The following is a 17556-nucleotide window of genomic DNA, read 5'->3' as shown; positions in this document are numbered from 1 at the left end:
AATTGCCCTCAACTTTCACACCTATTTTGTTCCAAGGACATGTTTAGTTTCCAAAAATTTTCCTCCGGTACCCATCGCATCGAATCTTCGAACAAATGCACGAAGCATTAAATGTAGTAAAAAATTAATTACACATTTTCGCCTTGTTCAGCTGGGAGATTCAGCCAGCCACAACAGTATTTTCCTCTCACGCCAAATCAGCCAGCCAACCAGCAGTATTTTCCTCTCACGCCAAATCAGCCAGCCATCCAGCCGAACAAGGCCTTTAACTGCAAACGACGAGACGAATCTTGTAATTCTAATTAATTTATAATTAAATACTATTTATCAAATTACAATGAAAGTGCCATAATATTAGAATACAAATATTTTCGCGAACGAAATAAGGTCCAGACCGACCGATTATACTGTATGTTTATATGCAGCACTGGACACAAGGGCAAGACAGTAATAACCCGCAAAGGCTCAGGGCAACGTGGGAAGGCTAGAGAGGAGCATCGAATTCATGGCCAGCCCGGCGGGGCGGCGAAGGGCTCCGAATATTCCATTCCCGCCACGGGAATCATCCCTCGCGTGCCGTGCGGGCCTTCTTCCTTCCCGCACGCCCTCCGCCGCCGCGTCACACGTGTCGGACCCCGCGCGGGCCGCCGCCCGCAGCCGCTGCGTAGCTCCTCCCCAAGAGGTTCCGGTGGGCCCCTCGCGCAGGCAGCCAGCCGACTGGGCTGGGCTCTGCCGCTGTTCGCGCGCGGGCGCTCAGGGCGCGGGGCCCAATTCATCCTCCTCCGGTCCTCCCTCGACGGACGACGGCGGTGCCTGTCAGTGGAGGTGGGCCCGCGCGGACTGTCCCCGGGGAAGCGAGCCGAGGGGATCCTTTCTGCCGACGGCGCCGCTGGTTTTGAGGATGTGGTGCGCCGGCACGGGAATATTCTGGGGATAATCCGCGCGAGACGCATTCAACCATGCGAATTCAATAATTGGCGCCACAGCCCGTGCGTTCAAGTAACTGGATTTGTATTTTTTTATTTAAAAAAAATTGCGTTTGCAGACGAGAAGTACTCCTCGGCTCAGGTCATTAGATGAGGAAGGATGTCTTGACAGTAGCAGAGGAAACCCCCCCCCCCCTTTTCCCCCCCGCGAAGGAAAGGGAGAGTTGTGCTCGTAAACCAACACCCAAAACAGAAAATTGGCAGGTAAGACTAGTCTCAATGGAGATTTCAATGAGACTTTTATGGTATTAAATATTATCATTTTTGCTGACATGGTAATGAGAGAGAAGGATAGAGTTTCATGGGATGTGACGAGAGTTTCATCACTATGAAACTCATCTGATACAGTTACCTACGCCTTGTTCGGCTGGCAGCTTCAGCCAGCCATCAACAGTGTTTTTCTCTCACGCCAAATCAGCCCAGCCACCAGCCAGCTAGCCATCCAGCAGTGTTTTCCTCTCACGCCAGATCAGCCCAGCCACCAGCCACCAGCCAGCCGCACGAGACGCTAGTTTCCAGTCTAGGTAACTGTGCCCATAAAACTCCCACTGAGACTGTCCTAATGGGCACCCCACCGACTGCAACTCTTAGGCCATGTTTAGTTGCTAAATTTTTTTCTACGATACTCGTCACATCGAATATTTGGACACATACATGGACCATTAAATGCAGTTGGAAAAAATAATTAATTACACAATTCAACTGTAAATGACGAGATGAATTTTTAAGTCTAATTAGTCTATAATTAAATATTAATTGTCAAATAATAATAAAAATATTATCTAAATTCAAAAATTTTCACCAACTGAACGCAGCCTTATATCAAATAAGTCTGCCAAAACCAAAGTATTCGACATGCCGTACGCACTCGATACAAGTTCTTCTGCAAAGTAAAAGAGAGCTTTGATTAGGACATCAACTAAGGTCCTGTTTAGATCTTTACATGTAAACGCAAAAAAGCCGTAAACGCATTAAAGTGAAATGGAATCTTGCTAATTTGAAGTACTAAATGAAGTCTATTTACAAAACTTTTTGCATGGATGAGCTGTAAATCGCGAGACGATTCTAATGAGTCTACTTAATCCATGATTTACAACAGTGATGCTACAGTAACCATCCGCTAATTATTGATTAAACATGGATTAATTAGCATCATTAGATTCGTCTCGCGATTTACAACTCATCTATGCAAAAAGTTTTGCAAATAGACTTCATTTAGTACTTCAAATGCCCTCTTTACATCTTTACAAGTTTTTGCAAAATGAACTAAACACACACTAAACACAATTTCAAGTCAATGACGTTGCTCAATCTCTTTCCTCATTTATTGGACTCAAGATCACGTTCACTGCCCCTAAAGTCAGACTCATCCAGAACGAGCGACTGGAGCCACTAACAACCCGTTTAATTTCCAAAAATTTTCACGGACTACAGTAACTTGCAATATTTGACTATTAATTTGAAATATTAAATATGGGTAACTGACAAAACCCATTCCATAACCCCCGGATGAAATCGCGAGACGAATCTAATAAACCTAATTATACAATGATTATACAATATTGTGCTACAGTAACTAACCACTAATAATAGATTAATTAGTCTTAATAGATTCGCCTCGCGATTTTCCCGTCAATCCATGTAATTAGTTTTATAATTAATTTATATTTAATACTCCTAATTAGTGGTCAAACGATCTCAAAAAATTTTGGAACTAAACGGCCCCTAAATCTATCCAAACCAGGATTTCTACGTGGAAACAAGCGCCTAAGAAAATGTCAATCCAGGAGGAAGCAATGCGGACCACCGCGACGCTGAGGCTGAGCTGCTACTTGCAAGCATGGACTAACCTGTTTATTTTTCACAACCCATTCAGAAAACTGACGTGTGAAAAGCTTTTAATAGCTCTAGCTTTACCTACGCCTTTTCTTCCCATCCTCCTGTTGACCCAAGATTGGACAACACACAAACGCTAGAATACGTAGGATCGCAACGATTACAACCGAACGAAACACTCCGGCGACCGGTCAGACCGGTCGCGCCAACCGGTCAGACCGGTCGGACGCAGAAAGTTTCGCGAAGACCTAGAACCTCAAGCTCGGGAAGGACCCTGTCGGAGCTCGAAGATCTAGGGTTGTCTTGAGGTTGGCAGGCTACCCAAGACGCTCTTGAACGCCGTAGAGACGAGCAAAGAACATCACAAGATTGAAAAAGCTAGGGTTTGGAGAAAAATAGAAAAATTGTAAATTAATTGATTCGATTAGGTAGAAGGACCTCAATCGGCCGTGGCCCTTATATTTATAGGTCGGGAAAGACGTACCCCTTCCTAATTGAGTTACAAACGGATTCCATAATACAAACATTAACTCTACTCGGAACTCGGACTGCACAGACCTAGATTGGTCTGACCGGTCGGCCTCGGAGTTGCCAATTTTGGCCTCCAACATATGCCCCTCTGCTTTTTAGTGAGCTTTGCAAACTAAAAAGCAAGTACCAGAAGCTAGTCTAGTTACATAAATTTGAACAGAAAGTATAAGGCTAAAAACAATACTAAGAGCGATACTCTATACCGGCCGTCTTCGTCTTCAAGTGTTTTGCCACACACTGGGGTAGTATTTCTTCAAGTATCTTCCATTAAGAGCCCTTGGAAGACGCTATCCTTGCATCGTCTCCACCATATAGGAATTCCCGAAGATAATTTTGACAACCTTGAACGGCCCCTCCCAACTTGGCGACCACTTGCCGAACTTATTGCTCTTTGTCCCAAGAGGGAATATTGTCTTCCAAACTAGCTCACCAACCTGAAAAAATTTTGCTCTTACCTTTTTGTTGTAAGCTCTAGCCACCGAAACTTGTCCTTCTCAATTTCCTTCAAAATTTGCATCCGCTTGTCGCTTACTTCATCAATATTGTCCAACATCAAATCATGCAGAAAATGTCGTTTTGTTTAGCCAATCTGTAAGCGTCCAGATTCACCTCAACAGGCAAAACAACCTCTTGATCATAAACCAGCTCAAAAGGAGTAACTTTAGTAGCACCATGTCTAGATATACGATGAGCCCACAATGCTTCAGATAGAACCTCATGCCACCTCCTGGGATTCTCCTCTATCTTCTTCTTGATGAGTTTTATCAAGATTTTATTACTAGGCTCGGCCTGACTATTGGCCTGAGCATAATATGGAGATGAATTGAGTATCTTAATCTTGTATAATTCGGCAAAATCACGTACCTCCTTTGAAATAAAAGATGAACCTTGATCCGTTATCAAAGTTTGAGGAATACTGAATCTATGAATAATATGCTCTGTAATAAACTCAATTACCTCCCGATGTGTCATATTCTTCAAAGGAACCACTTCGGTCCACTTAGTAAAGTAATCCGTAACAACTAACACGAAGCGATGTCCCTTTGAAGAAGGGGGATTAATCTGACCAATGAAATCCAACCCCCAACCTCTGAACGGCCATGGCTTGATAATATGATGTAATAATGTAGCAGGCACCAATTGAACATTACCAAATCGCTGACATTCACTACACCCTTTATAATATCTAAAACAGTCCGCCATCATAGTTGGCCAATAGAAACAGACTCTCCTAAGTAACCACTTCATTTTAGGAGCCGATTGATGCGTACCACAGATGCCTTCATGAACTTTCCCCATAGCAACACGGGCCTGATCAGAATCTAAGTACTTGAGAAGTATATCTTCGGCAGTACGACGATAAAGCTCATCGTCAATCAAAGTGTATTTAAATGCCAAACGCCGAATACTCCTTTCCACACCATGACCAGGATCCTTTAAATATGTCACAATAGGCATCCTCCAATCAGCAACCTCGGCCTTCTCTTTGGAATTAAAAGTGGCAACCGACTCGCTGTTTTTAGCAGTCTGACCGTGGACCGGTCTGGGCGGTCAGACCGGTCAGATCATCCGGTCTGACCGGTTCGTCCAGAACCAGTAACTCGGCTGTTGCTCCCATCGGCTTTCTCATGTTAAAATATTTTTTAGTAACATTGTAGCCAGATGCTTGCTGAGTCAGAGCATTTGCCTTCTGATTACTATCTCTTGGAATATGTCGAATTAAAAATTCATCAAAGCAAGAGATAATATCAAGGCATCTATCAAGATATGCATTTAAAGAACCGTTGTAACATTGGCATATCTTGGATACTTGCTGCACCACTAGAAGTGAATCACCATAAGCTTCCACGTGTTTAACGCCCATTGATTCCAAGAATTCCAAACCAAATAGAAGTGCTTCATACTCAACTTGGTTATTCGTGCACTCTTCTTCCAATCGATTTGAGAACTCAAAAATAGTACCATTCGGAGAAATTAGAACGGCACCAATCCCTTGTCCATCATCACAAGCCGATCCATCAAAGAATAACTTCCATGGTGTGCAAATAATATAGCCGACTTCCAAATCATGCTCATCATTAATTCGATGTTCAACAATGAAATCCGCTACAATTTGGACTTTAATAACTCTCAAAGATTCATAGGCCAAATCATACTCAACAAGCACATAAGCCCATTTTCCGATCATACCACTCAAAATCGGCTTTTGTAGCATATGCTTAATAACATCGGTTTGACAAGTAACTATGCAAGTATTTGAATAAAAGATAATGCCTCAACTTGGTACAAGCATAAAATAATGATAAGCATAACTTCTTAATAAATGTATACCTTGTCTCCGCATCAACAAGTCGTCGGCCAACATACGTGATAACATACTCTTTTCCTTCGGTTTCTTGAGTCAAAACAGCACCAATAACCTTATCTTCCGCAGCCACATAAAGCCTAAAAGGAATACCTCTCTTAGGCGCCTTGAGAACCGGTGGTGAAGACAAATACTTCTTGATCTTCTCAAAAGCCTTTTGCTGCTCTGCCCCCCAAGTATATTCAGCCTCGTTCTTTAACCGAAGAATAGGAGTAAAAACATCTATCTTTCCGGACAAATTAGATATAAACCTCCTCAAATAATTCACCTTGCCCAGAAATTTTTGCAAGTCTTTCTTGCAAGCAGGAGCCTCTACTTTCTTCATGGATTCAATTCTCTTTGGATCAATCTCTATGCCCTTCTCATGAATAATGAAACCCAAAAACTTCCCAGCCGATACACCAAAAGCACACTTGAGCGGATTCATCTTCAATCCATACTGACACATTCTCTCGAGAGCAAGCCTCAAATCAGCCAATTGATGACTCAAGCCGGCCGATTTGATCACAATATCATCAATATAAACTTTCAATATAATACCAATCAAGTCATGGAAGATCAAATTCATAGCTCTTTGATAAGTAGCACCAGCATTCTTCAATCCAAAAGTCATAACAATCCACTCAAATAAACCAACGAAACCAGGACATCTAAAGGCCGTTTTAGATGTATCCTCTTCGGCCATGAATATTTGATTATAACCCGCATTACCATCAAGAAAACTGATAACACGATGTCCAGAAACTTCATTGATCAACATATCGGCTATGGGCATAGGATATTCATCTTTAGGAGTAGCTTTATTAAGATCTCTAAAATCAATGCAAACTCTAATCTTGCCCGAATCTTTCTTCTCAACGGGCACAATATTAGAGATCTACTCCGCATAACGACAAGACCGAATAAATCCAGTATCTAATAAATGATTAATTTCTTCTTTTATTCGGTCATCCATAACAGGATTAAAATGCATAGAAGGTTGCTTATAAGGTCTAAAATTGGCCTTAATCGGCAGCCGATGCTCAACCAAATCGCGATTCAAACCAGGCATCTCAGAGTATTCCCATGCAAAATAATCGACATATTCTTTTAATAACTTTATTAAATCGCCTTTACAATCATCCGATAAGTTTGCATGTACAAAAGTCGTCCTATGAATAGAACCATCTCCAATATCGACCTTTTCTAAAGGATCAGCCGACGTAAAACCTTGGCCTAACTTATCTAAGTCACCCAGATCTTCAATAGCCTCACACATATCATTCGCCTTGTCCCGATAGTGCTCAATGCACTGCTGCAGCCACTCGGCATTAGACCGGTCCGACCGGTCTGGTGCACCGGTCTGACCGGTCGGCTTCAGCCGGTCTGACCGGTCAGAGGAAGCGGTCTGACCGGTCGGCTCTGTGTTGTTGCCCTGCTGCATCATAGAAGTAAGTGTAGCCGATTCTCCATCGGCTTTAGGACTGCAGAGATGAAACCCTCCTTGATGCAACTAATCAAGTCGTAATCGGTCAAGTCCAGGCCCGATAAGCACTTGATGTTATCATGTGCACCAACGAACTCAGAATCGGCGGTACCAATGAAGGAAGAGGCATCACCATGCACAACCTCAACTTCATCACCGATCCACTGAATAAGAAACTGGTGCAAGGAAGATGGTACACATTGATTGGCATGAATCCAATCACGTCCAAGTATGAGGTTGAAGTTACCTTGCACCTCGGAGACGAAGAACGCCGTAGCAACCGTCTTTCTCCCAATGGTCAACTCCATCGAAGTGACCCCCTTCGCTCCAATGGGATCACCTTCTCCAACGCCGCTAACCGTCATGTTCGTCTTGATGAGTTCTTCGTCCGTCCCGCCGAGCTTCTTGTAGAGTGAATAGGGCATCAAATTCACAATTGCCCCACTGTCCACGAGCATACGAGAAACTAGCTTCCCGTTGATGTGCCCCCTCACGTAGAGAGCCTTCAAGTGGTTATCCGAATCTTTGGGCTTTTGAAAAAAAGCTTCGCGGGGCCCAAAGTCCAGATGTGTTGTCTCCTCCTCCGGAATCGCCCGGGTCTAGATGAGTGCTCATGATGCAGAGCTGATGGCCAATGCTATGCTTCTGGATTCTTCATTGCTCGATCCTGAGAGGGCCAATGAGGAGATCTCGGAGAATGGCGGAAGTAGCAAGCTTCCAGGAGAAGGAGAAGGCAAGAAGCTTCCTGAGGGAGGCGATGATAAACAGCCTGCGGAGACCCCTGTAGGTAAGCTTGTAGTGCCTTGTAGAAAGGTATCCTTTTGTTTGCTCTTAGTGTAATTAAGTAGCATGTTCTTCCTTTAGATTCCCAAAACATGGGAAATACTATAGGAAGGATTGAAGAAGTGTCCAAGAGGGCTGTTACTGATGTGGTGGCGAGTACTTCCCAAGTCATATCGGGAAGTGACTTGCCAAGAGTGAAGGTGGAGCTAGTTGTCAAGCTGCTGGAGGTAAATAGTCGAATGCTTCGAGTACTTTTTAGAGTAGATCGAGTAGTATACTGATCTTTTTGTTTTGCAGGAGGCACTGGGACGAAAGGGTGTCCAGTCGCCAGATGAGACATAGTTGAATGCTCTCAAGCAGAGGGTTAAGACGCTTTCATCTGAGAAGACTGATTTTGAGGGGAAGCTGAAAAAGCTTTCCCAATCTAAGAAAGGTTAGTCTTTAGCATTTGATATGCACTCGACTAGTAGATCTGCTTAGTGTTTATAAGATTTTCTTTCTATCGAGTACACAGCTTGTGCCAAATCTTTAGAGATTCAGGAAAGCTTGGTACTGGATTTAAAGATTCTTATGTACCGAAACGCAAATGAAATAGAGAAGCTTAAGAAGATCAAGGAGGACTCTGACCGTGAGGCAGCATCGATGCTGCAACAACTCAAGACTTTGTCAGAGTCTCGAGACTCGATGCAGCGAGAACTTGTGGAGCTGAGAGATGTCAGAGATGCCGCCCTGGATGTGACCAAGGCCATGGAAATCCCATAAAAGGATGGAGATGAGCCGCTCACGCTAGCTGGGAGGCTTCGCAAAATTGCCTGGAGCCTTCGAGAGGTTTGTCTCCCACATTACCCGCCAGTACGTAGGTCATGTGCTTGGGTTGGTAAAATCTTATTGGTCGACCACTCGTCTGGATGCTCTTGGGCGAGGAGCCAAGGCTGACTGTACAGATGATCAATTCCGTCAGTATTTGGCGGAAACTTCCAGGGTGACTGATCAGATTGTAGAGTCCTTGAGCAAGGCAGAGTCTCCTTGAACTTTTCTTGTAATTGAGTTGGCGTGTGAGCCGGAAGTACTTTGAACAAATGTTGGATATTTGTGTAATGTTAAGTACTTGGTGGTAGGATTGTGGAATCCTTTGTTGTGTCGAGTAGTTGTACTCGAGGGTTTTGAGTGTAGGCAGCATCGGGCCCACTCAGTCATAATAGTGGATACGATGAATTGTATCCGTAGGTACCTTAATAGGCAAGGCATTCTCGATTAGGGTCGAGTTTTTATGATTTTGGACTGAATCCGTGGTGCTAACCGGTTAGGATTGAATCCCTCGGGATTAACCAAGTGCGAATAGCACTTAGAAGGTGAAAGAAGGCGTAGCCTAGAGTAGATTTCCTTTTTTGGAGGAAATTTCTCAATTAGCACGCAACTAATGTGGATTTTGTTGTCCAAATCGGGGGGAGATCTCTTTTAGAGTATCTAGGAGGTATAAGAAGTTTCTTGATAGATAAGAGGATAGGCAGCTCTCGACAACTACTTAGAGTACTAACGGAAAGCAGGAGTTCTTTTTGTATCTCGAGCAAGCGAGTAGTACCCGTCAAGTACTCGCGGCAAAAAGATTCCGTAACGGAGATTCCCATAGTAAACTAAGCAAGCGGAAAACTTGTGTCAACTTATTTTAGAGTATCAAGAACTCATCTGTACTCCTTGAAGGGTTTACGTGGTTGACTAGTTAGGATAGACCTTGTTTGGTTACCCAGATAGTATGCAACTGTTTGCAAAACTACACGATCGTATCGAGTAGTATGTCCCATTAATGGACTGGATTGATTTCTAGAATAGGACTGTTGGGATTGAACTCCGTCGAGTTAACCAAGATGTGAATATTCTAGAAACAACCTAAACTTACTCGAGCAGGGCGAGTAAGGTGTCCTATTTGAGGACTGGAGTAACTCTAAGGCAAGTCTGTTAGGTACTAACTCCGTCAGGTTATCCAAGATGAAGGTGCCAAAAGAGTATCCAAGACCTACTCGAGCCAGCGAGTAGGGTGTCCTTTAACCAAGGACCGGAGTAATCCGTAAGATAGAACTATTAGTTACGAACCCCGTCGAGTTGCCCAAGACGTAAATGTCGAAGGGATATCCAAAACTTACTCGAGCAGGGCGAGTAAGATGTCCTTTTAATCAAGGACTGGAGTAATCCGTAGGACAGAACTGTTAGGTACGAACCCCATCGTCGGGTTGCCCAAGAAGTAAATGTCGAAGGGATATCCAAAACTTACTCGAGCAGGGCGAGTAAGGTGTAATTTTAATCAAGGATTGGAGTAAATCTTAGGGCAAGTCTGTTAGGTACTAACTCTGTTGGGTTCCCCAAGATGAAGGTGCCAAAAGAGTATCCAAGACCTACTCGAGCAAGGCAAGTAGGTTGTCCTTCCGGAGGACTAGAGTGTCTTTTAGGACAGAACTGTTAGGTACGAAGCCCGTCGGGTTGCCCAAGACATAAATGCCCGAAAAGCACTCAAGTGTGAACCATAAAGACTACTCGATAGCTGCTCTAATGCTGAGCAGGACTTTCGAGATGGGGTTTTGGTCGTGTGAGCGAGAGCCAAGTAGTCGATATAGGAGGAATCAACTTTATTTGGATTTGTCGAAATTACAATAACTGTAAAGTGTCAGACTCTGACTCTTAAGACCTACCCCTTGCTTGTTGGACGTGAGCAATGGTTTATATGACTGAATTTATTTGATGATAAAACTAGTTGATATAGGAGTCGACTAGATTTGTGGATGGGTCTCCTTCAGGAGAGGTGCCCCAAGGGCCTTGCAGAGTGAGTCACACTGGAAGATCGTGTGGGAGCTCTTTGGGTGGATGAAGCACTTGCGTAGCAGTACTTTGTTGATCCTATTTCTGCTCTGAGATGATTCATCTTGATGCTGGGTGTGTGGTTTACCCTGAGGACGGGCACTAATGGTTGCCGGCTTGTGCTTCTTGAAGGATGCGGAAGCCTTTGGCGGGATGCGGTAGTTAGAAGAAGGGTTGTATGCCTCGACTTCATGCCGTTCCTTTCTCCTTGAGATGATGATGTTGCGTGCATCACGCCCAACATTGATCACACTGCGGAGGTCGCAGTTGGAGTAGTCATAGTTGTCGCCTTGTTGTTCTTGTAGGGTGTTAGCGAGGCGCTGACGCCTGAATTCCCTCTTCTGGTTGAGCTGGCGATGACGTTCGTAGAGGTCTTCTGCTAGATTTTGCTCGTCCAGTTGGACGGTGACGGTCACCGCTGGAGGAGGAGGAGGAACAGGTAGATCCTCATTGGTGATAGCTTCGACTTCTGTGGTTGTTGGAGGAGTAGTTTCCATGTTGTCGGAAAGGTACTCGACGAAATCATCAGAATTGTAGTCGTCGAGGTTGAGACGCTCCGTGGGATCACTCTCAGATTCTTCGGCGATACGAACCATGAGGATTTCATGGCAATAGTCTTGAACTTCTTGGTCTTGTTTGTCTGAGGACGGATCTAGAGGAGTGCTCTGTTGGTAGGGCAGATCTGCTGGCTGTGAGCAAGAGGCGTTGGGATCTTGTAGCTTCTTGAGATGCACCGTCCATCCTTATGGCGTTGCATATATAATCAGGTTAGGGATGGGGTCCTGATCAGACTTGAGATTCTTAACCGAGTTTGACTCGACTTGTTTACTGTATTGGATTAGGTTATCCAGCTGATCCTCCGGATCGGAAGAGTACTCTGATTCGGAGTCGGTTAGCCCACCAATTTTTGAATATGTATGCTTTGGGTGAGCGAGAAGCGTTATGCCCATCTCTACATGGAGGGCGTTCTCGTTCATCCAGTGTAGCCATGATTGAGTAGGAGTCAGCCCCTCAGGCTCCTTGATCCAGGATTTATCATAGATTGAGTCGCTGGATTGTTCTGGAGCCATGGTTTTTTCCCTTTTTAAGCTTGGCCAGTTCCCAAAGAGCGTCGGCGTGTTTGGGCGGGTTGGCCATAGCGTCCATGAATAGCTCGATGTTGTCTGCCATCGTCGAACGGTTCAAAGTTCTTGAGACCGTACATGAAGCGATCAAAGTCCTGATTGAATTTGGACTCGCCTGGTTTCAGAGTCCGAGTGTGAGCAGGTTTCGGTGAAGGGCTCTGAGGTATCCTGGAGATAGACGGTCCCATCCAAACAAGCCGGGGGTTTGTCTCACTAGCTCCCTCGCAGATTCCTCCTCCCGATTTCTGCTCTTTGTTTTGCAGATTGCTTTCAGCCACCTTAATACAGTCGGCAAGTTTCGAATTTACCCGAACATTGCACCATTTATGCCATTTCGAGTGATTTTGGTGATCGAATGACAATGCAATCAATGGGATTAATGGTATTGTTAAGTGAACATTTCTAGATCCCAGGGATGAAGTAAAAAGGCCATACAAAGCAAAACACGAAGAAAAGAACTCAAAGAAACGCTAAAATGGGGACGAGTTCTGCAAAATCCAGTAGCACCGGAAGAACTGAAGCCTAAGCATCGGTGCATCCGATGGTTGTCGGAAGATCCGACGCCCTGGTGTTTGATGCAAGTCTGAGCATCTCTGAAGCTCAAGTGAAGATCATATGAGGCACTGGTTGAACCGACGGCATTACGACAGGCATCGGTGCATTGGGCATACTATGTTACAGAGACGATGTCAAGCGCCCAGAAGAAGATCCTTCAGCACCGGTTGAATCGGTGATGCATCGGAGCAAAGCACCGGTGTAATGATGTCAGTAGAAGAGAAAGGGGCCAACGACCAGTTGAGTGCTGTGAGTGACCGGTTGAACCGACGCCATGTCATAGGTTAAACCAGTGGGGTCGCAGACTACGTCAGAAGCTCAACGGGTACTTCGGGTCTGAGAGTGACCGGATGAACCGACGCTACCCCAGGCAGAGGCATCGGTTCATCCGATGGTACGCAGATTTTTCCTAACCGTTGGAGCAACGGCTCCACAACTTGGATGCCTATATATATTGCATCCCCTGGCCATTTGAAGCTTTGCTGGAGTTCAAGGAAGTCACATACACACCCAAGAACCACTCCAAGCCATCCAAGAGCTTAGTGTTCATATCCTTAGCCCTTAGCACACTTTGAGAGTGTTGTGTAAAGGGTTAGCTCTTAGTGAGTGAGATTTCAAGGCCTTGAGCCCTTATGCTGTGGTTCTCTAGTGAACCAAAAGAAGAGCTTGGTGCGCCAACCCCTTTGAGCTGTGAAGCTCGCCGACAACATCATCGACCCTCCGACTTGGTGTGGAGCGGCGACAACACTTTGTGCGGGGGAATGGAGACCCCCATCCTTTGTGGAGAAGCTCCTTAGTGGAACCCGGGGCCAAGGTGACCGCGATTGTGTTCATGGAAGAGACATGGTGACCGAGTAGCAATACTCTTAGTGAGTGCTACAACAACGTGGATGTAGGTGTGACTTTGTGGCTAACCGAACCACGGGATAAACACCCGCGTCAAGAGTTTGCTTTCTCCTGTCCCGCTCATTAAGCTTCTGCATTTGATACTAGCAATTTGTGTGCCTTTACTTTCATAGAGTAGTTTCTTGATAGGAAAGGCTATATGTTGCTAAACTCTTTTGGGATAGGGGTTTCACACTAATACAACCATAGTTGCACATCTAGATAGCTTGTTTTAGTCTAAGTTTTGTGCAAACTAGTGAGTTAGCTCTTTTAGGGGAAGGGATGGATTCTCGAGGACCTCCTCCACGTTTCGATGGCACGGGCTTCCAACAATGGAAGATCTTGATGCAATCGCACCTCCAAGCTAAGGGCCTAAATGTTTGGAGAGTAACAGGTGAAGGAACTAAGAGCAATAGTCAACAGGAGAAGCTTTCGGATGAGAAGAACAAGAAGAAGCTAACAATCAAGAATTCTCTCATCTACACCAAGTCCAACCGGAGGAACAAGAGCAATAGCACCACCTATGTAATCAAGAAAAGAACAAATGGCAAGGTGGTTCCTCACAAGGTTGGGAAGCAAGAAAGAAGTTGGAACCGCCCCATTTGGGTGCCCAAGGATGTCATCATCAATATGAAGGTGCCTCAAATGGTGTGGGTTCCAAAGGAGACTTGAAACCCAAGAATGGCTACGGGGGATTTGGAGGCTTAGCTCACAAGTTGAAGTGAAGGTTCAAGCCAAAGAAGCTAATCTCACAACTTGGACATTTGTTGCCCAAGTCCCCCATAAGGTAATGGTAGCAAAATTTCAATTCAAGCATCATGTAGCTCCATTGCTCTTGCTAGGTTGTTTGCATATATTGCATCTCCTAGTGTTATATTTGGTGGGTTGCTTGTGCCATGATTCTAACCCATGAGCAACCTACATGGTTTGTTAAGTGTGTAGAAAGCTATACAAGATTACCCTTCATGGTACATGGACTTCATGAGGTATGTATTTCATGTGTGTACCATGAACACAAGCTATAGGGTAAACTTCCTAATTGTGTCAAAATCAATGTGCATACATTTGCTTGATGATTCAAACACTAAATGCACACATTTAGGGGGAGTTCATCCTATGGTTTGTGATTTTGAGACTAACATGTTTCCAAGTTTATCTTTTGTAGTCTCACGATGAAGTTAACACTCTAAGAGAATGTTTCACACGATCAATGTGAACAAACAACTCTATAAGAGTGATTAGATAAATTGTGCTTTCATGCATATTGAGCCATGCTCTATTGAACTTAAATACTCATATCTAAGTTCATAGGCTATGTGCTCATACTTTTGCTTAACCTTGGTGTACCAAGTGCTCTTTGTTTAAAGACCTTCAATTGGTTGCAAGTCACTTTCGTTTGGTACATGCAAGGTAAACAAAGGACCCCCGGAGGTATGCAAGGTTCTAAATTCATTCAATTGATATCATTGTCATTTTCTTATAATTTTTAGAGCTACCTCCCTGCATGATATGATCTAAGCTCTCTAGATATAACATCTAGTTGTGCCCTTGATTTTCACATTATCTTTTTGTGCACATACTTATGGAGAGCTTAGCTCATGTCATGCCAGTTTCGTGATTTTGTGATCCACCTTAGTGATTTTTTTTCCAATTGGTATCTTCATTGATATCATAAAATTGGATCATGAGTCATGGAACTAACTCCCTAGGCTACTAATCTTCTCTTGAGCTATATTATTTTGCAAGACCTTTTAGGTGATTTGATTCCAAAGGGGGAGAAATGTGGATCAAAGCAAGGCATGTTTTCCAACAAAGGGGGAGAGATGTTATCCTAAGAAGAAAAAGTATATTTCAAAGAAGGAGACATGCCAAGTGAATCAAGTCATGAGGGAGAAGTAGCGAAAAAGGGGGAGAATCAAAGGGGGAATCATGGTGTTAGGGGGAGGCCAAGTCATCATTGGATGATGGTAAGCATCCAAGCAAGTGTAAGCAGTTTCAATTTGTTTCAATTGATATCAAGCGATTAAATTTGTCAATTTTTGCAAATATTATGGTTGCTTTGATTGTGTTGTCATCAATCACCAAAAAGGGGGAGATTGTAACGAACATGGAACCATTTATGCCATTTCGAGTGATTTTGGTGATCGAATGACAATGCAATCAATGTGATTAATGGTATTGTTAAGTGAATATTTCTATATCCCAGGGATGAAGTAAAAAGGCCATACAAAGCAAAACACGAAGAAAAGAACTCAAAGAAACGCTGAAATGGACGAGTTCTGCAAAAACCAGTAGCACCGGAAGAACCGATGCCAAAGCATCGGTGCATCCGATGGTTGTCGGAAGATCTGACGCCCTGGTGTTTGATGCAAGTCTGAGCATCTCTGAAGCTCAAGTGAAGATCATATGAGGCACCGGTTGAACCGACGGCATTACGACAGGCATCGGTGCATTGCGCATACTATGTTCCAGAGACGATGTCAAGCGCCCAAGAGAAGATCCTTCAGCACCGGTTGAACCGGTGATGCATCGGAGCAAAGCACCGGTGTAATGACGTCAGCAGAAGAGAAAGAGGCCAACAGGCAGTTGAGTGCTGTGAGTGACCGGTTGAACCGACGCCATGTCATCGGTTAAACCGGTGGGATCGCAGACTACGTCAGAAGCTCAACGGCTACTTCGGGTCTGAGAGTGACCGGATGAACCGACGCTACCCCAGGCAGAGGCATCGGTTCATCCGATGGTACGTAGATTTTTACTAACCGTTGGAGCAACGGCTCCACAACTTGGAGGCCTATATATATTGCCTCCCTTGGCCATTTAAAGCTTTGCTGGAGTTCAAGGAAGTCACATACACACCCAAGAACCGCTCCAAGCCATCCAAGAGCTTAGTGTTCATATCCTTAGCCCTTAGCACACTTTGAGAGTGTTGTGTAAAGGATTAGCTCTTAGTGAGTGAGATTACAAGGCCTTGAGCCCTTGTGCTGTGGTTCTCTAGTGAACCAAATTACCAAAAGAAGACCTTGGTGCGCCGACCCCTTTGAGCTGTGAAGCTCGCCGGCAACGTCATCGACCCTCCGACTTGGTGTGGAGCGGTGACAACACTTTGTGCGGGGGACATGGAGACCCTCATCCTTTGTGGAGAAGCTCCTTAGAGAAACCCGGGGCCAAGGTGACCGTGATTGTGTTTTTGGAAGAGACTTGGTGACCGAGTAGCAATACTCTTAGTGAGTGCTACAACAACGTGGATGTAGGTGTGCCTTTGTGGCTAACCAAACCACGGGATAAACACCCGCGTCAAGAGTTTGCTTTCTCCAATCCCGCTCATTAAGCTTCCGCATTTGATACTAGCAATTTGTGTGCCTTTACTTTCATAGAGTAATTTCTTGATAGGAAAGGCTATATGTTGCTAAACTCTTTCGGGATAGGGGTTTCACACTAATACAACCATAGTTGCACATCTAGATAGCTTGTTTTAGTTTAAGTTTTGTGCAAACTAGTTGGAGCCATAGGTCTAAGTTTTTAGAGTGCCTAACTCACCCCCTCCCCCTCTTAGGCAAGAGCACCCGACCCTTTCAAGTGGCATCAGAGCCGGGACTCACCTCTCTCACAAATAAAGCCAATTCCATTAGCAAATTTGTGCTTACCGGCTCACTTGATCGGTTAGGCTTCACCGCCTAGTGAGTTAGCTATTTTAGGGGAAGGGATGGATTCTCTAGGACCTCCTCCACATTTCGATGGCATGGGCTTCCAACAATGGAAGATCTTGATGCAATCGCACCTCCAAGCTAAGGGCCTAAATGTTTGGAGAGTAACAAGTGAAGGAACTAAGAGCAATAGTCAACAGGAGAAGCTTTCGGATGAGAAGAACAAGAAGAAGCTAACAATCAAGAATTCTCTCATCTACACCAAGTCCAACCGGAGGAACAAGAGCAATAGCACCACCTATGTAATCAAGAAAAGAACAAATGGCAAGGTGGTTCCTCACAAGGTTGGGAAGCAAGAAAGAAGTTGGAACCGCCCCATTTGGGTGCCCAAGGATGTCATCATCAATATGAAGGTGCCTCAAATGGTGTGGGTTCCAAAGGAGACTTGAAACCCAAGAATGGCTACGGGGGATTTGGAGGCTTAGCTCACAAGTTGAAGTGAAGGTTCAAGCCAAAGAAGCTAAGCTCACAA

The sequence above is a fragment of the Panicum virgatum genome, chromosome 6N (genome assembly GCF_016808335.1).
Source record: "Panicum virgatum strain AP13 chromosome 6N, P.virgatum_v5, whole genome shotgun sequence".
Lineage (NCBI taxonomy): Eukaryota > Viridiplantae > Streptophyta > Magnoliopsida > Poales > Poaceae > Panicum > Panicum virgatum.
This window is presented reverse-complemented; position numbering follows the sequence as displayed.